Below are 19,883 nucleotides of genomic sequence, written 5' to 3'. Positions count from 1 at the left end.
TTGAATTTTAATAGCGTACAGTTGCCTAACCCCCCTTAGGTCCCTTTGAAAATCCCTGTTGTAGCATTACTACTATGAACAGTGCTATTGACATCAGTCGGACTCACATTAAAAATATTTCTCCTGTAGAAGTGTTTATAGAGGACTGGGCCCTAAATGAGTACTGTGTCAGTGAATAATTTAAAACTAAAAGTTAATCAATTTTTTGATACCTTCAACAACAACAAAAACTCAAACCAGAGATTTGGTTCAGATTAAGCTTATGTTTTAGGCAAGGATTTGGTGCAATTTTTATTTCATCTCCACTAGATGAATTATCTGTGCTTAGGAAGGAGAATAGCATTCATTTGTTCTATATTATTTAAGTGAGTTCCTATGCTTTCAATCTGTAATGATCCTCTTGCAATCTATGCATGACATAGCTATGTCATTGGTGTTCCATGCTATCGACAGTGTGTGATCTAGAAGAGGCACCATTAAAAACTCAGTATTCATTAACCCAGGTACCCACAATAACCAGCTTATCTTCCTGTATCTGAATAACAAAAACATTAGTACCACATCATTGCAGAATGGCAAATTTTGAATTTTTAAATGGTGACCGCTGTCACTAAGTTTACCACTAATGGTCATCTTAAAACCAAAAACCAATAACTCAGTTATAGTTTTGCAATCTTAAAACAAAAAAAGCCCTCATATTTCCAATTATGAAAATGCTGCACATAGTTTGGGCAAGCCACTATGAAAAAAATCCAGACCAGACAAAAATCTTACACCTCTCATCTGTCCACACTGAGCCCAGAACTTTATGAAAGCTTATAGTTATTCTCCAAGCTAGTCTGTTAAATGCTCTTCTTTCCCCACTGATTTTCCTGTTTATCTAGTCTATCTATTCTAAGTAATTTGTCTCTCTCCTGGTTACGCAGCGCCAATCCAGGACCCCATAAGGAGGTTAGACCCCCTTCTTCAAAAAACAAAAGCTTTCTGTTCTCTCCCTTCTGTTCTCCCCTGCCTCCTGCTTCCCCCCCCCCCCCGAAAAAAAAAATCTTCTCTAAATCCTCTCCTGATCTCTACCTTTAAGGGCAGATCTGGTGCCCTGAACTCTGCCATCTGCATTCAGTCACTGCACTATGATCTCACGCTCTCCCAAAAGATGCAGTAAATTCTGGATTGTCTCGGAGTTTGGGAAAGCAATGTAGACCGCATGTAGATATCAGTAAGAAAACTTTGTAAACTTTAATTTAAAGCTGAGAGCACATATCAATGACTTAGTAAAAATCCTTACACGGATAATGTCATTAGTTTAAAAAACAAAACAAAACAAAAACAGATACACAACCATGAAACCCAAAGGAAATTCAGTTAATTACAAAAAAAATCAAACTCTTTAAAAATATGGGATTCACAATTAAAATGCCCAGATTACCTTAACTCCGCATGCATCCTCAGTGAACTGAGGTCCTTTTTTGCTCTCTTTGTTCCTTTTATAGCTATTTTGCATGTTGTGCTATTTTTGGATCAAGAGATTTTTCCAAGGGACTTTAAGAAGTCCTCAGTCAGTGGCTAGTTTGAACAGCCACTGTATTTGTACAGTCTGTAGATGAATGATTGAAAACTTGCAGCACAGAGCTTTGATTTAGAACTGGTTACAGTGGGGACACAGACACACTTCCATGGAGTCTTGTGGCACTTGGATCTTTGGTTGGCACATGGAATCGTGAGCCCAGTCCTGCGACCTGCTAAGCACTTGTTCTGAGGCACCAAGGCCCAGATCCTCAAAAGGTCTTAAGGTGCCTAGCTCCCATAGATTTGTACCTTAGGCACCTAAATATTTTTGAGGACCCTGAACACAGGGTTGGGCATATAACGAGAATGACTGCCTTCTGCGTGCCATTTGTCTAACCAGAACTTTAGCAAAGCTCTGTCTTTCTGTACAGTGTCTATGGCAGAAAGGAGGACCAGCGTTGGTACAGTACATGTAATCTTCAGAACAGCAGTCTAGTTTTAGAGTCAGTGACACAATAATAGCTTTTTTTTTTTTTTTTTTTTTTTTAAGCAGATACGGTAGCCTGAGCGTCTGACTTTTCCAGGGCATCACTATGAGGGCAGAGTTAAGGTAGCTCTTGCTGCTAAACTGCCTCAAGAATTCCTAAGGCTGTTCTAATTTATTCAAAGAACTGGGCAGCCCCCTTGGCCCTCCCCCTTCCCTCCCACTCACCTTCCTGCACCCACAGTGCTTGAAATGATTCAAAATCTTATACTGTATGTGGAAAGCAATTCTTCCAGGGGCAATCCTATTGCTCCCAGCTCCACACACATGCAGATAACGAAGAGCAGCATCAGTTCTCAAGCATAGTGGGCTGCAGTAACAATTATCCTAACAACAAAGTACCTAAGAAAATATCCATTCATCCAGTAGTTCCTGTGGCAGTGTGGCACTGGAGAAGATGAAATCTTTGAAATCAGACCTGGCCACCTTTTATATTGCAGGTGGCTCTGAAACAGAAGAGCATCCTTCTGGTATGGACAACAGAGACAGCCCTGATCTTGGTTAGCTGACTGCACTTGAGTGGAGCTTCATTATCATTGAAGCCAGTCAAGGTCAGTTTTTCCAGTGGAGGCTAAGAGGCTTGTGTGAAAATCAGGATAAGACTTAGTCATAGAGTTTAAGGCGAGAAGGGAGCATCAGATCATCTAGTCTGACCTCCTGCACAACACAGGCCACTAAACCCTACCCCGTTACCTCTGTGTTGAGCCCAGTAACCTGGATTAGAGTAGAGTATCACAGCCCTCAAGAGACGAACAATTGTTTCTAGTAGGAGGGACCAAGGCATGCCAATGCCTGAGGCTCCTGAAATGGCAGGAAATTTCTTTGGCAAGATATAGCCATAATATAAGAACATAACATAAGGATGGCCATCCTGGGTCTGACCAAAGGTTCATCTAGCCCAGTATCCTGTCTTCTGACAGTGGTCAATGCCAGATGCCCCAGAGGGAATGAACCGAACAGGTAATCATCAAGTGATCCATTCCCTGTCGCCCATTCCCAGCTTCTGGCAGACACAGGCTAGGAACACCAACCCTGCCCATCCTGGCTAATAGCCATTTATGGATCTATCCTCCCTTATCTAGTTCTTTTTTGAACCATGTTATACTCTTGGTCTTCACAACATCCATAGGTTGACTGTGCATTGTGTGAAGATATACTTCCTTCTGTTTGTTTTAAACCTGCTGCCTATTAATTTCATTCGGTGACCCCTAGTTCCTGGAGTAAATAACACTTCTTTATTTACTTTCTCCACACCTGTCATGATTTTATAGACCTCTATCATATCCCCCCTTAGTCCTCTCTTTTCCAAGCTGAAAAGTCCCAGTCTTATTAATCTCTCCTCTTATGGAAGCTGTTCCATGCTCCTAATAATTTTGTTGCCCTTCTCTGTACCTCTTTCAATTCCAATGTATCTTTTTTGAGATGGGGCGACCACATCTGCACACAGTATTCAAGATGTGGGTATACCATGGATTTATATAGAGATAATATATTTTCTGTCTTATTATCTATCCGTTTCTTAATGATTTCCAACATTCTGTTAGCTTTTTTGATTGCCTCTGCACATTGAGTGGATGTTTTCAGAGAACTATCCACAATGACTCCAAGATCTCTTTCTTGAGTGGTAATAGCTAATTTAGACCCCGTCCTTTTATATGTATAGTTGGGATTATGTTTTTACATGTGCATTACTTTACATTTATCAACATTGAATTTCACCTGCCATTTTGTTGCCCAATCACCCAGCTTTGTGAGATTCCCTTGCAACTCTTTGCAGTCTGTGTTGGACTTAACTATCTTGAATAGTGCATCCGATGAAGTGGGTATTCACCCACGAAAGCTCATGCTCCAAAACGTCTGTTAGTCTAGAAGGTGCCACAGGTCTCTTTGCTGCTTGAGTAGTTTTGTATCATCTGCAAATTTTGCCACCTCACTGTTTACCTTTTTTTCCAGACCATTTATGAATACATTGAACAGCACTTATCCCAGTACAGACTGCTGTGGGACACCACTATTTACCTCTCTCCATTCTGAAAACTGACCATTTATTCCTACCCTTTGTTTCCTATCTTTTAACCAGTTAATGAGGGCTTTCTGGGACAGAAGGGCAGGAAGAGTAGACTTTAGAGGTAAATGAAGATATAGTTTCCTAAATCAAAAATAGAAATCAGTCAAATGTGCATAACATGTTAAACTCCTTTTTTTTATTTTTTACTCTATACTATTTTTCTGGTTTGGTTTGTACATATGTGGTTTTCTTAATGTGATTTAAATATATCCTTATTTTTTAAAATGTTCATTGTCCCTGTATAAAGGCTGCTATTCCCATGTTAACAGTTGCCTGAGATATCTCCTGTATTATATCTAACTAGATAATGAATTCTGGGTATTCAGTACCCATAATCCCCTTTAAGAAGGACAGCAAAGTGCTTTTGCAATTTTACTCTGATAAAACTCATCTATCATACTTGTCTCAATTGTGTAATCCGTCATTACTGCATTGTGAATTTATTTCCTTGCGCTCCCTCACTCTTTAGTGTTTTGCACATGCACTTTCTACCCCTAAAAGATTGATGCATCTCAGTCCTGACCTCCTCAATAGGATAACAGGTATTTTAAATAAAATTATGTAAATAATCATTAGAAGCCACTGTCTGCCATTTATTGATTCGGACTCAGATAAGACAGAAATAGTAGGGGGTTGGAAATTGTGATAAAACTGGCAATGAATTAATAAAACATGCCAAGGGTAAGACTGGTGTTACAGGAAAAATCAAACAAGTGGCCTTACTGGGCAAGAAAATGACTTGTATGTGTCAGAGATGAACAGTCTCTCTGACCAAATCCAGGATATGGGCTTACAGCTGAGACAAATCATCCTTTATCTAGGGGAAAAAAACCATGGCAGTCCTAGGAAATAGTTTTCTTGGTATCCTCGTGTTGAGGTGAAATGAGGGATAGGCCGATTTGCCTTTCATCCTTACAGAAAAGGGTGGGGAAATGGCCTTTCTGACCTGTGGGAATCCCCAAATCCACGGTGAAATCCTGCACTTCTGAGGCATCTGTGGGTGGCTGTGGCATTAGCAGAGAGGACTGCTGCTCCCATGCTACTCCCCACTCCATGACAGCTGAGATCCCTCCCTGTATGCCTTAAACTTTAACTCTTGTTGCGGGGGATTTCAATGTACATGCAAGAATCCACATAAGACAGTGCTGGCAGGCCAGGGCTGTCTTTCATGGAGAAATCCCAACTGTCTTGAGTATGGGAGGGACTGTGCTGCAAAGCATCCCTGGCTTTAAGTTCTCCTTGCCCAAACGTGTTCCTCCATCCAGAGACTCAAACAGGTGAAGAATATCTGATGGGCTTCTCTAGAGATGGAGGGGGGAGAAGCGGCAGCACCCAGCTTCAAACTTCCTCTCAGCAAATGTGGGATGACTTTTGCAGTGTTTTATCCCCACCAGAGAAAACAATAAACAGGCTGGGATAACAGCATGCCCTCTTTTGCATCATCGCTACCCATTTCAGCTAATTTTGCAAGCCTCTCCAAGCTCAGGTTTCAGCTCTGACCTCCTTGCCCATGTTATTGTTTCTCACAACCTACCATTAACATTCTTGCCTTCATGCCCATTGTGATCATTCCCCTACTGTTTGAAACGTGGTCACGAGGACATGGCGACACCACCAAATTGGTCAAGGGGTGGTTTTTATCTTTAGAATCTGGTTCATTCCCTCCTCCCATTTCTAAAATAGGTACTCTGCTCAGCCTTGTCTTCATTACAAGTTAAGGTATTATTCATTATTTTTTTTTTAATATATTTGTTCTCAGCAATGTGTAAGGGGAAGAAGATTTGAGAATCAGGTCACTGAAGGTGTAAGCAGAAGAGACCCTGTTGGATCATCATCAACTACCTTTCCCTGCCAATGCAGGAGACAGTCCCCTGATCGAGGATGCAGCAGGCACTACACTTGACCACAGCCAATGTGCCACATCTGGATAGCCATAGGTACGAAGAATCTCATCTACCTACACATATTCGGTATGATGGGCAATAATCTAACAGTATTTGCATCCTTACCCACCCATTTTGAGCACCGTGTACTGTACGCAGATTGTAATACTATTTGTCATCTAGGGCTATAGTATTTATTTGTTTTGATATAGTTTGAAAGCATCTATCCCCAAAAGTAGGCACTTGTACATTAGTTCTGAAGTATCTAACGTAATTATCATCCAAATATGAATATATATTAGATTATCCTTATAAGCCACCATATAGTGTAATTAAGTGTGCGCAGCATCATATAATTGTCTCAAATATGCCAGATGAGGAACGCAATTCCTACCTCAAGGGCTTTTAGACTAAAGGCACAAGAGGGAACAATACAATGCACAGCTTAATGAATATCACGCAGGTGATCACTAAGTGGTGTGCCGTGGCAGCTGCTATCCTACATCATGGAATGGGGGCAATTTCAATAAGTTTTCAATCCACTTCTATTACTATTCATAAACTCAAGTGAGCCCGTCTCTGAAATGATGGAAAGGCAACAGCACCTATTCACTGTGACCCCCTTGCCTCAGAGGCTATTTCCTCTGCATATAGCAATGGTAAACAATGGGACAAATCCGGAGCTCCTTTTTCAGTTTTACTCATTCCTCACTGGGTCAAAACTCTCTCTGACATCAGAGAAATAGTGTGCTGAAATATAAAGCAAAAGAAAAAGTCCCCTGAGTTTGTTAATCAAGTCACAAAGAACAACACTAGGCTTCATGTGCTGTTTGAAGGTTTATATCCTTCTGACATGACAAACATTCACACAGGCTGCAGGATTAGAAGTCACTTTTGGACTCTTGAGGCCAGATTTACAGGAGTATTTAGATGCTTAAAGATACAAGTAGGCACTAGTAGGCTTTACAAAGTCCCTGACCTGGTTAGGTGCCTAGCTACTGTTGAAGTCAATCTGAGTTGCGTGTGTTCAGCACTAGGCAGTATTAGGCCCTTGGTGATCATTGCTGGCCACTTATCAAAACAAAATGGCTCATCCCTTGCAAAACGCTGGTTACCTGAGCTGTGACCACCAGTAAAGAGCCTGGACCAGTGAGCAGGAATGGGATCGAATGCAGGAAAGGAGGAAAAGAAGGAGAGGTCTGCAGTGGTACTAGAAAATGTCTGAGCATGAACCAAAACAGTCCACTTCATCTCACTGGATTTCCGGTGCACTTCAATTTCTGGCAGAACAGTTTGGGGGCATGACAATGGGAGGGGATCTCCAGCTGGTATAATGACACTTTGGGGCCACTTACAACTAGTGCAAGCTAGAGCAACGTCAGGATTATTCTGACGTGTGGATGGGCCGAATCGGACCCCAGCTAACCCCAGGCTCGGAAGGAGCTTTACAGTGGCATTCAGCCACTTCCCCCCTCTGGTTCTGCGCTGAGAGGATCTCAGCTGTGCCTAAAGATTAGATCTTTGATTTATAATGCAGAGTAGAGGAAATTAAGAATACATTAAAAAACAAAACCATTCCATCTTATTCCTGAAGACACTTTCTTTAGAGTCTGTGACATATTTTGATTAGGCATGTAGAATCAATCTGCTGATAGGAATAAAGTTAAAACCCTAAGCTTCAACAGGAGTGTGACACTAGCTGTCTGCAGGAAACATCCATGTGGTAAGAAAACCAATGACACTGGTTTTAAGAACAGAGCAGGAGGATAAGAGGGAAGAGGTGGTAGGAGTTGGCCTCCCTGATTTTTCAGAATACTGAGCCTAACCCACCCTTGGCCCAAGGGAAAGAGGAAGTTTCAACAAACAAAATTAATTCAATGATTTTTTAACTTAAACAATGGACTTTATTCATGAATGTGTGTGTGTGTGTATATATATATATATGTATGTATGTAGGGTAGCAATCAATACATTCTGCACTGAAATGCAGCCACTGCAGTGAAAGCGTGATTCATCAGTGTTCACATATTAAAAAGACCAGGTTATTCAAAGAACAGACCTTGCTCCCAATGCATCTGCAAGTTAATCTGCTCAATAATACTGTAAACTTTACTGCTTATAAAAATTGTAGAATCTTTCAGCACAGATCAGTCATTTCCTGGGATTGTAATGGAGCAGTCCCAATGGAAAATGCCTATTGTGTCTTATGCTGTCTTCTCCCACCCCCCCCCACAGGGCGGTAATGTTCTCTTTTACAGAACCTAATTTGTGATCCTCCCTATAAAGGGTATTATCTCATTTGTCAGTGAAAGCAGAAACATTTTATCACACTCATCAAAAAATTATGTATCAGTAACAAGTAGGGTTTGGTTGACAAATAAGGCTTGAGAAAGAGCAATTATGTTTTTAAGGATCTGAATGGCTGCTTTTATACCTCATCTAGTAGAGATCTAGATTCAGAGAAGAGGACAAAGGTTCTAATCCTCCCTGCTGCACATCTGTGTATGGTATAATCAATTCCTACTACTGTACATGGACCAGATCTTGAAAGGCACTAAACTTCCTTTGCCTCTATGAAGTTGGGGGAACTCAGTAGTTCACAGGAGGAGCTCAGTGCTTCACAGGACAGTGGGAACCATACACTTTTAGTTTAGAAATTCCTTGGAAAAAATAAGGATAATGGACCAAAGCATGCAAGAAAACAATCATGGGAGATATGTACATATGAAGAAGAACTCAGTTGAAATACAGTACATCCAGTTATATCTGTGGCCTCATCTTTTATCTATTCTGGGTGCCTCAAATTGTTCTAGCCTGAATGCCCTGTCAACCCCCTTCTATCTCAGCCATTCTACCCTACACACTGAGCACTATCCCAGTTCCAATTCACCAGGCCACTGCCCACAAGTAGTGAGTCAATGACAACACATTTCTTTAAATTAAAACAATTATGTTTAGAGATGGACAAAAATTGTGACTTTCAAATGTCAAACTTGGAAATTTTAAAAAAGTGCACTATGTTTTCAGTCCAATTTTTAACCAGCTACAATTTCAAAAATTTTCAAGTTTCAAAATATTGAATTCTGAAACATTTCGGGAGAAAAAATGGGGAAAAACTTCCTAAGCAAAATTCAGCTTTTTATAGCAGCTCTTTCTACTTACTATGTCCTTTCAAGTCTGATTGTATAAGGACTGTATTTATTGCAAGTCTTGACTCTGGCTACGGGTGGGAAGTTTAGGAAAAAAACCCACTTAGCAATGGAGGTTTTTTATGTAAGTGCTTTCATCTCGGTAAATCCTGTTTATTTAAACAAAAAATGAAAGAAAAAGAAATGTAGGTATAAATCAATATTAATCCTCTAGATAAATTTGTAAAGACTACCATACAGAAATGGCTTCTTCTGAGTGCTGATGTTCTCCAAACATGCAACCTTTTGCCTGCTGTGCTTAAGATCAGCCCCTTTGAGACACTGCTCTATATTGACAACTTGCAAATACTATGCCTACCTGTGCATCAGTACTGTTGTAAGGCAAACACCTTAAAATATTAGTCAGCATTCATAATTTGTCTCCCCTATATTTTATATAGTGCTGCACGCTTCTCTAGATGTAGCTAGACAGACAGACAGAATGTCCATCTTTAATTTGCAGTGATTTTATCCCACTCTTGGATTTCTGGAACCTCGTTCTCCACACTGATCTATAAGAATTTTGAAAAACCCCGGTGCTGTGAACGTATAAAGTATGTTTATTGCCACTACAAGAATTCTAAAGGAATTAAGATGGAAAATTCTCTGAATACCTCTTCAGAACAAAAAGAAGAACAGGAGTACTTGTGGCACCTTAGAGACTAACAAATTTATTAGAGCATAAGCTTTCGTGGACTACAGCCCACTTCTTCGGATGCATATCTTTAGAACAGTGTGTTTCAAACGGAACCAGTAACAGGAACCAGTTTTTGAGCAACCCTCATTAGCACATTGGAATGTTTTCCCCCAGAATTCCAAGGTGCGTGCAGCTCTATTCCTTGTTGGACAACCACAACCCTTGTAGGGGTTGGAAGGTGCTGTTCTACCACAGCAGCCCTTCAGAGGAATTCTGGATGACACGCAGAATTTCTCCAGTAGGTCTAGAGCAGCCTGTGGTGGAGTGGCAGCTCCACCATCCTTCACAGTGGTGCAGTTCTGTAGGCTGGTGTGAAACGGGGGGCCATGGCCCTGCCTTTACTCGATCCCCTTTGAAAAGGCTAGCACTGCTGGCTGCAGTAGCCTGGATCACTTAATCTACTCCCTCTCCTGGTTGTAGATGGCCCTTGTGTTGGGCACAAATGGGTAAGGAAGATTCCTCACGCTCTTCCTCCATCTTACATAGCTACACAGAGTCAGCTGGAATGAGGCCTAAAATGTGTGTAATACTCCTATCCCCTCCAGCCATTACTAGAAAGATGTGAGTCTATTTATACTGAAAAGCTTACGTACAAAAGTATCTACTACTAAACCTTCCACTGAAATTCTCTCCAGGGGAGCTTGTCAAAGCTATACAGGTTCTATAATGTTTGGGCAGCTGTCTGCTTTCAATTGTATTTTTTTCCATTTTTCCTCCATGTGATATATAATATAGCTTCAGGAGCAATTCTGGTTATAAAATTATGGAAATGTGGCCTAGCTGGCTTTTATTTGAAAAGTTATTTCATTGCATCTCACTAAAGAATTTCTCTCAACCCCAAGGGCTGATATTAGGCAATGCTTTATTTTTAGATATTTAACAGTCCTGATTATTCTACTTAAATTACACTGTTAAGCATGTAAATGACTTTACTTCCTTCTTCCCTTACTGCACAAACAAATCTCTTATATATTTTAAACCTGATTGCTCATATCTTGTCTCCATTCACTTAGCCGATCCTGGTAGATTAGTAGGCCAGTCAACTTGGAAACAGTCTGAGCTACATAGAATTTGGATCTAATTCTATAAAACTAACATTAACTTCAGTGGTGTTGTTCCTGGTTAACACCAGTTTGTGAGATCAGAAGCAGGTTCTTAAATGTTATTGTGTCCTCTTCGTACAGCTTGAGTGCTAGTTAGTACACCTCTTACTTGCAGTAATGAGCATTTGCTGACTTTAATGGACCCACTTGCAAGAATAAATGCTTGACAATGGGACTAAGACGGACTGCATCTATGAGTACTTAAATCTTATTTGATCAATAGATTAACCTGTTGTTGACTTTCATTTTGCCCGTCCTTTTAAATGGAAATAAACCTGCCCCATAATGACAGACATTGGCAATCAGATTGTTCCATTCACATCCAGTGTGACACCGTCCTTTTATTTTTTCTTGTATAGTAATTAGGACGAGGTGGACTGGACAATTTAAGAAATGACATTAACTTTTGCCAGGTACTACAAACAAACCAAACCCAAGCTCAGGCCCATCACTATGGAAAGGTAGCAGGGAGCACGACTTCTCCAGTCCTGTCTCACCAGCTCCTCTCTTAAGCCTCCTGGATGCGAGTGAGGAGTACCAAGTGGCAGCTGCTCTCTCTACCCTACTGCTACAGCTCAGCAGCATCCCCGCTAGTTCCCTGCTGTGTCCCTGCTGCATTGGTGTGAGGGGAAAGGAAATTAGTTGCCTTATTTTCCCCCCTCGTACATCCCATCCAGCTGTGATATTTGGACTAGAGCCTGGAAAGGGAGCAGGATCAGTGCTTTGCAATGTCCCAAGTGTAGCCAGGCCCGGAGGAGGAAGGAAAGGAAGACATCTTCTCCCTCAGCCTCCACCCCACTCCAGAAAGAAGTTGGAGGGCAGGGAGCATGGGATGAAATTGTGATAGGGTGGAGGCACTAAGTCAGTTTTCTGGGATAGGGTGAGGCAGTGATTAGAGTCATGGAAATTCTACCAGGTGAGGAGTAATGGAACAGACTGGACCCCTGGTCAAGATAGATAAGAGACAAATGAGAGGACATAATAGAGGTATGCAAAAAAAAAAAAAATGCTCCAGTTGCCTGGGGGGGGGGGGAAGCATTCACAAACAACCCCCCAGCTTCTTTATCACTGCTTCATTATTCTCCAATCTTCACTCACCACTCCAGAATTCATACATCCCAATACTATAGCTATGAAATATATGGTCAGTTCTGCATAATATTAGGCCCCTGTTGTGTATAACTGAAGTAACAGGGTACTACAAACAGCAGCTTATGCACCATCTCTACATATCAGTTCATTTAATGAGGCGCATGCAACAGTCCCTGATGCTTCACAGACTGTGTCTAGAAAGACCATCATCTTGTCAGTGCAGAAAAAAAAAATCTGCTTCTCTAAGCAAACTGAATCTGCTTATCAGCTGCAAATAGAAGCCTTGAGCCTGGCAGTTTTTCAAAGAGTGGAACTGGTGAAAGGTGTTTCTAAATTACACCTGAAACAATCACTTGCTTTGAAGTTTTGATATGTCATGTTGTGCTGCCAATCAAGATATGTCCCAAGCACATCTTGTTGCATCATACTATATCTGGCATTACCAAAACAAAGCCTTACACATGTGCTTGACAGGAGTGGATTATATGTCATCACACTTCAAAAAAGAAAAATACCTTGAGAACGTGCTAATATTCTGAGCCCTTGTTTCAGAGGCAAATCAAGGCTGTGTGAGTGAGCTTACCTGGCAGCATGCTTAAAAGAAAGAGCACGCTCTCTCCTTTTTCCTTAAATTTTCACCTACCCCTTCATCCGAAGCCTCTAGTATTTTTCTTTTTTTGAATCAGTAGCTGTATCACAACACAAACCCTGCTCTTGACAGAGAGATGGCAAGTACTTGAAGAATGTACGTCCGCTGCGTAACCAGATATTTGCGGTGAGAAGGGTGGCTGTAGCTCAAATGGAGGATTGAGACTGGAACTGGGCATCAGATTTAAGGCCCACAAGGTCTATTGTGATCATCTAGTCCGACCTCCTGCATAACACAGGCCAAAGAACCTCACCCAGTAATTTCTGTATCAAGCCCATAACTTCTATATGAGCTGGAGCATATCTTTTAGAATGATATCCACTCTTGATTTAACAATTTCAAGTGATGGGCGATTCCACCACATCCCTAGGTAGTTGTTATAGGTCTTATTGTGGTGCCTAGGAGCCCTACGCAACAAACCAAGATGCCATTGTGCCAAACGCTGTACAAACCACAGAACAAAGACCGTCCCTGCCCCAAAATCTTACACTCTAATCATAAGACGAGAAACAACAGATGGGCTACAGACAGGGGAGTACAAGGAAACAGTAAGGCAGTATTTGTCAACAAGATAGGTAGTGGTTTCAGCACACAGCAGCCAAACATTGTCAAATATTTTGTAAGCATCATGGCAGGGCAGAATTTTAAAGAGGGATTTAAAGGAAGATAATGAGATCGCTTCGTGGATGGTTATGAGGGTGTCCTCCCAACTGTGAAGGCCAGTATGAGAGAGAAAGTGCTTGTTTGGAAATGTAACAAGTGGGCAATGGGTGCTGGTATCATGGGACAGTTGGAGGTGGGAGCTGACTTTTTGATTCTGAATGAGAGAGTATAGGTAGGGTGGGAATAGGTAGTGAATAGCCTTGAAAGTGAAGACAAGAGGCTTATGTTTGATACAGTAGAAAAGAGGGAGCCCCGAGCCCCCCTCCCCCACCTGTCTGGAGGAGCCCCCAGCCAGCCTCCCTTCCCCAGACCCCAAGATGCCCGGAGAAAAGCGTGTGTCTCTATTCTCCTCAGCCACCCCGGAACCTGCATGGGGCACAATAAATCAAAAACTTCCCCCCAAAACCCTGCAACCATGGTGATTGAATGTGTTTGTGGATAAGATTACCCAGAGATAAGGTGTAGAGGGCAAAGAGAAGGGAACCAAGGATAGGACCTGAGGAACCACTATGGAAAGTTGGAGGTAAGTTATTCCAATAATTAATTCCCTCACTTAACATTTATTTCCAGTTTGATTTTCAATATTGCCAACCCCATGCTTTCAAAATTCATGAATTAGGTGCTAAAATCTTGAATTTTAAAATATTAAATGAAGTGAGTTTTTTCTCTTCTGTGGTTGGAGACTTTAGGGTTCATATTTTCAAGCCCTTCTCTGCAGCTCTGAGGGCTAGAAACTTACTAAAAAAAGTGCTGAGATTCTCAAGTGATAAGATGATTTCAGCAGTTGAGAAAAAAACCCACATTGTGGAATTTGCATTAAAATTGCAAGCCTTGGCAATACTAGATTTTGTATAGCTTCCAACCATTGGATCACGTTAGGCCTTTTTTGCTAGATTAGAGAGTCCTCGTCTATCAGAAATCTGTGCCCCACATAGGTACAATTAGATTGCTATCAAGTCGCCTCAACTTTCTCTTGGATAAACTAAATTGATTGAGCTTCTTAAGTCTGTCACTATGAGGCATGTTTTCCAGACCTCGAATCATTCTTGGAGCTCTTTGCTGAACCCTTTCCAATATTTCAACATCTTTTGTGAAGTGTGACATCAGAACTGTTCACAATATTTCAGTAATGGTTTCACTAATGGCATATACCGAGGTCCTACCACCTCTCTACCCCTACTTGATATTCCCAGGGCCGGTACAAGGAAGTTTCGTGCCCTAGGCGAAACTTCCACTTTGTGCCCTCCCACAGCCCTGCGACAGCTCCCCGGCCCCCCTCCACCCTGAGGCGCCCCTCCCCCCCGCGGCAGCTCCCTCCCCCAGCCCGGGGAGCCATGCGGCAGCTCCCCCCCGCCCTGAGGCACGCCCCCATGGCAGCTCCCCACCCTCGGGCCCGGGGATCCGTGCGGCAGCTCTGACCCAGGGGTTCCCCTGGACTGCCGGCGGCTCGCTGACCCAAGGTACCCCTGGGCTGCCGGCGGCGGCTCAGACTCCCTCTCCCTCCCAGCCGCTGTAAAAAAAAAAAAAAAAAAACAAATTGGGGGCGCCGCTTTTTGGCGCCCCCAAATCTTGGCGCCCTAGGCAACCGCCTAGTTTGCCTAAATGGTAGCACCGGCCCTGGATATTCCTGTGCTTACACATCCAAGGATCACATGTGTACTCCTAGCTACAGCAACCCACTGGGAGCTCATGTTCAGTTGGTTATTTATCATTACCCCTAAGACTTTTTCAGTTACTTCTTTTCAGGATACAGCTCTCCCTGGTTATGAGTATGACCTACTTGTTTTGTTCTTAGATTATTACCATGCATTTGGCTGTTTTAAACCTCATGTTGTTCAAATAGCCCATTTTACCAAATGATCCAGCTTGGTCTGTACAACTGACCTGTCCCCATCATTATTTGCCACTCCACCAATTTTTGTGTCATCTGCAAATTTTACCAGCAATGATTTTATATTTTCTTCCAGATCATTGATAAAGATACGGAATGGCATTGGACCCTGTGGCATTGGACCGTGAGACCCTGTGACGGGGTGTATCTATCACATACTGGCCCAGCAGGGGTTAATTGCACACTGTGGGCTGAGAAGGCCACACTCCTCTGTCCCTGCTGGGCATGCTCAACCTGGAGACAGGATATAAGAGGAAGCAGCTCCATTCAGTTGGGCCAGACTGCTGAGGAGCAAGGATGCGTATTGAAGGTTCCCACACAGGAGCTGCCGGAGCCCTAGACCACAGAGGCCAGACATGCTGAGCCCTGACAGATCCCCAGCTGCCTGCGGAAGCCAGAGAGGGGATTGAGCCTTCAGGAATTTCGCTAGTCGACAACCCCAGAGGACCCATGGATTACTGCATTGGAAGACAGGGTAGGAAGTAGCCCAGGGGAAATGGACATTGATCTGGTTGTAGGATAGGGAAATAGGCCAGTGTGTTTTGGCAGATCCCTGCTGACCCAATGGTGAATACAGTCGCCACTGTCAGGGCCCCGGGCGGACCCAGTGGAGTAGGGAGGGCCTGGGTCACCCTACTCAGCCACCACCTTCCTCGAGCAACTGGGCCCCCGCAACTCCACACAGGAGGGTAACTATAGGGACGCTGGCCGCTAGGCCACGCTACCCTGAGAGCAAGGGCAGGCCCAAGGGACTCTGGCCGCTAGGCCGCACTACCCCACTTTATAGGCGGGGCCATCAGTATAGGCTTTTGCCAGCTGAGGCATAACCCCTCATCGACCACATGTGACCTGACACCCCATGACAGGATGTGTCTACCCCACGACATACCCCACTACAAATACCCCCATTGGATGATGATTCTCCATTTACAAATTACTTTTTGCAATGTAAGAGTTAACCAGTTTTTAAATCCATTTAATATGGGTTACATTGATTTTATATAGTGCTAATTTTTTTATTATTATTATTCAGCATGTCATGGAGGACTAAGTTAAATGTCTTACAGAAGTCTAAGTATATTATGTCAACACAGTTACCTTTCTCCAATTCTTTTAATACTCTAGGGTGCAAGCTATTTGATTCTGCAGATTTAAAACAGCTTAACTTTAATAGTTGCTGTTTAACATCCTACTACTGATTACCGATGGAATAGAAAGGATTTAATTATCACTGTAAGATATGAATACATCATCTTGCTTCTTTCTGAATACAGAATAGAAATATTTATCAAATACTTCTACCTTTTCTACATCATTGATAACTATATTATCCATGCCTAGTATCAGACTATGCCATTAATAGAATTTTGATTTTTTATATATTACAAAAATTCCTTCTTATTTCCTTAACTCTATTGGCCATAGATTTTTCACGGATACCTTTAGCTTCCATTATCAATTATCTGCATTCCTAACTGCTCATTTCTACTCAGATGTTTAGAGAGGTTCTGATCCTATTCCCTTATCTGAATTGGTGGTATTTAGCAGAGTCCTAACAGTACCCCATTGTGCCAAGTATCAGAGGGGTACCTCATTGTGTGATTTATCAGTTAGTACAGTGATCCATAAGTATTCCAAGTTTTGTCATTCTGAATTGTCAGTTATTCTAAACTAGGTAATTGTATACGTTATATAGTGTTCCATCCTGCCTCCCATCTACCCACTCTCTCTTTCCAAACTAGGGTGTATCCAGTGATTTTAACTTTCCAGTTACTTGACTCATCCCTCAAACATTTTGATAGAAGATACAAAGTTGAGACCACCTCCTTGTGTGAGGTGCAAAAATTCTGAGGCTGGACTTAAATTCAGGTCTTTTATGCATTCTATCAAAATACCTTTTTTGTTTTAAAACAGGTGTTCTTCCGAGCACATGTGCACAACTACTCACACACAATAGTAGCGATGTGTCCATGTCATAACACCCAGATTTGTGTTCTGGTTCATGACCATAGAACTAGAGTAGGAGTATCTCCTTATTGAACTTGAATAAATATTCCACCCCAAACTATAAATAGGCTTAACTTCACCCAAAACTCAGCCCAGGTCACCTCAGAACTTATCAAAACTTTGTGAAAATGCACAGCAAAATCTGGGTTAGTAATGAATCCCAAATCCCGGAAAGATTCCGTATGTGAAATTTTCACACAGCTTTAATCCAAGGTGGATACAACATGGAGTATGTGTAATTTGACACCAAGAGTGTCAAATTCCTTTATCTCTGTGGAAGTTGGGGAAATAAGTTAACATTCACAATCAGTTCTAACTTCTTCAATGGCCGAAATAGAGAGACATTTAAATGACATATATTATGCTAAAAAGACTAAATCAACAAGTTAAAGCTTCAGAAGGAGGTAGGATAGCATGTTTGCCATGGGGCCTTGTCTGAGATGGAGCTGAAGTGGCCCAAAATTGATTTTAATGCACCTTGGAAATTCTTTTGTTTAATGTTCCCAATTTGTGCGTGAATGTTTTGTTTCAGAGACTGTGAGAGGAGAAAAAAAATTGACTGCAGAAGCTGTGACAGGTTTAATTATATTTGAGGATATAGAGGAGATCAAAGCTGAAGAGATAAAAGCAGCAGCTACTGTATGGGCTGAAAATATCTCCCGAATCATAAACACCCTTAAGTACAATGCTTCAGAATCAGCCACCTTTAAGTCAGGAGAGAGTCACAGCTGAAATGGAAGTCCTCTAGTTAAAATATTTTATGACTTGCATTGGCTGCCTTGGCTAGCCCTGTACTTACACAGGCACCAAAATGTCTGGGATCATTCACACAAAAAACAGTAAACCAAACATTTCCACCTTGGTCAGTGGCTCTAAAATAGCCCCCCATGAGTGGTATTGCTTGTGGATTGCCTTGCAGAGATAGCAGTTGGCTGTTGGCTAATAAAAATCCATCTTTATCCACAAATATAATTGGACCCCTACTGCGGTAACGACTCTGTCACACTTTTCATTAGCTGGGAACGTTTTATTTTGGGAGGAATGGGTTTCTTTTCCTCCCAGATTTTAATGGTAATGTATGATCCATTAATAATGTAATGTATCAAAACTGATAGATCTTTTTGAATGCTTATATATAAAGAGAGTAAGATGTAATGATGTTCTGCCAACCTTTTAACAAAGGTCTCTCTCAAAATTCTTTTGCCTCAGTCAAACTCTCGCTCTGTCCTCCTCTCTCCAAATTAAGCAATTCCATACTATATCCCCCTCAAAGCCAACAGTTCTATACTCTTCCCCTAAAACAATCTTTCCATTGTTTCAGTGCCCCCTCTGAATCCATTAGTCCTTCCACCCACACCCACAGCCTAGTACCCTTCACATATTCTTTCCCCATCCTTAACATCTCATGGAAGCTCCTTTAGTGGGCTTCCTTTCCTGCAGCAGCAGCAGCAGAAAGTAGTTGTCCTGCAGCCTTTTCTGGCAAATTAGTAGTAGTCAGGTCATCATGTGGTCTCTGGCTATGGGGTGGATGGCCAGGTGAGCAGTCTCCCCTAGTCAGTGAGAGTGTGCATAAGCAAGTGAGGATGCTGTGTGGAGTGAGTTTTACATGGGTGCTATTGAAGGGTCGTTGAAGGTACCGGGATCCAGGTTTCTTCCCACTATTGACTCTTCAGGCATCAGCAGGGAGAGAACTGGGCTATACAACCTACAGTTGAGACTGCAGCAGTTTGTCCCCTTGTTCCTCTCCTCCCCCTCTTCCTCTTGTGTTGCTGCAGCCACTGCCTCCCCACTGCCAGAGTCTTTCCCCAATGCCAGACTCTTTCATTTTCATTGGAAAGGCTGTGGCAGCATGACCCTACACTGCTAAAAATAGCAGCGTAAACTGAGGAGGGACTGGTTGTATGCACAGAGAGCTGTGTAGGGTACAAACCCTAAGGTTCTGGCATATCTGTGCTCTACTGACTTAAGCAATGCCTTGCCACCTACACTGCTATTTATACCCTTGCTGGGGGTGGGACACACAGTTTACGTACTCTACATGAGTGTGCAGTGGAGCTATATCCTTAAAGTCAGTTCTACTATAAAAACAGACATCATCTTATTCAAGAGAACCACTCCCTTTATTCAGAGTCATAGTCCCTGATAACAAATAGGTATTTTGTTCATGCTAGTCCTTAGAATGAGCAGTAATGGGAGAGGGAGATGAATTCTATTTCTTCTCATGTGTCATCCACAGAATTGTTAACTAAATTCAAATTTCAGGGCTCAATTCTTTCCTGGGTTACATGTGTGCAATTCCACTGAACAGAGTAGAGTATAAACGGAAGACAATGGAATTGCATAGGGTAAACCCGAGGACAGAATTTGGCCTGCAGAATCTTTATAACTGCTGCTGAAGCAATGAGAAGAAAAGAACCCAGATTCACTTTCAGCTCCCAAGTTGTTTTCCTAGGGCTGGCAATTAGAAATAATATTTTGATCTCTGTGGAATAATCACAAATCCTAGTTATTCTACCTGGATAAATCTCTTTTCTTTCACAGTCTAATTTTACCTTCATGAAAATAGCCAATCCCTTTACTCACACAATGGTT

At 42.1% G+C, this 19,883-nt stretch overlaps 1 protein-coding gene across 9 annotated transcripts in view; it reads left to right on the top strand.

Annotated features, from left to right (window-relative positions):
* Positions 1 to 19,883, top strand: part of STPG2 (sperm tail PG-rich repeat containing 2) — a 703,121-nt gene that overhangs the window by 668,989 nt on the left and 14,249 nt on the right. For 5 of the 9 annotated variants that reach the window (XR_008445059.1, XR_008445058.1, XR_008445057.1 and 2 more), the window contains exon 14: positions 15,361 to 15,759. The exons of 1 other annotated variant lie outside the window; for it this stretch is intronic. The gene's annotated coding sequence lies outside the window, so the exon portion shown is untranslated. Of the gene's footprint in view, positions 1 to 5,877; positions 6,089 to 15,360; positions 15,760 to 17,026; positions 17,543 to 19,883 lie in introns of those variants that run through there. 3 more of the 9 variants (XR_008445061.1, XR_008445062.1, XR_008445060.1) reach the window with 3 other exon arrangements.

The sequence above is a fragment of the Malaclemys terrapin genome, chromosome 5 (assembly GCF_027887155.1).
Source record: "Malaclemys terrapin pileata isolate rMalTer1 chromosome 5, rMalTer1.hap1, whole genome shotgun sequence".
NCBI lineage: Eukaryota > Metazoa > Chordata > Testudines > Emydidae > Malaclemys > Malaclemys terrapin.
This window is presented reverse-complemented; position numbering and strand designations above follow the sequence as displayed.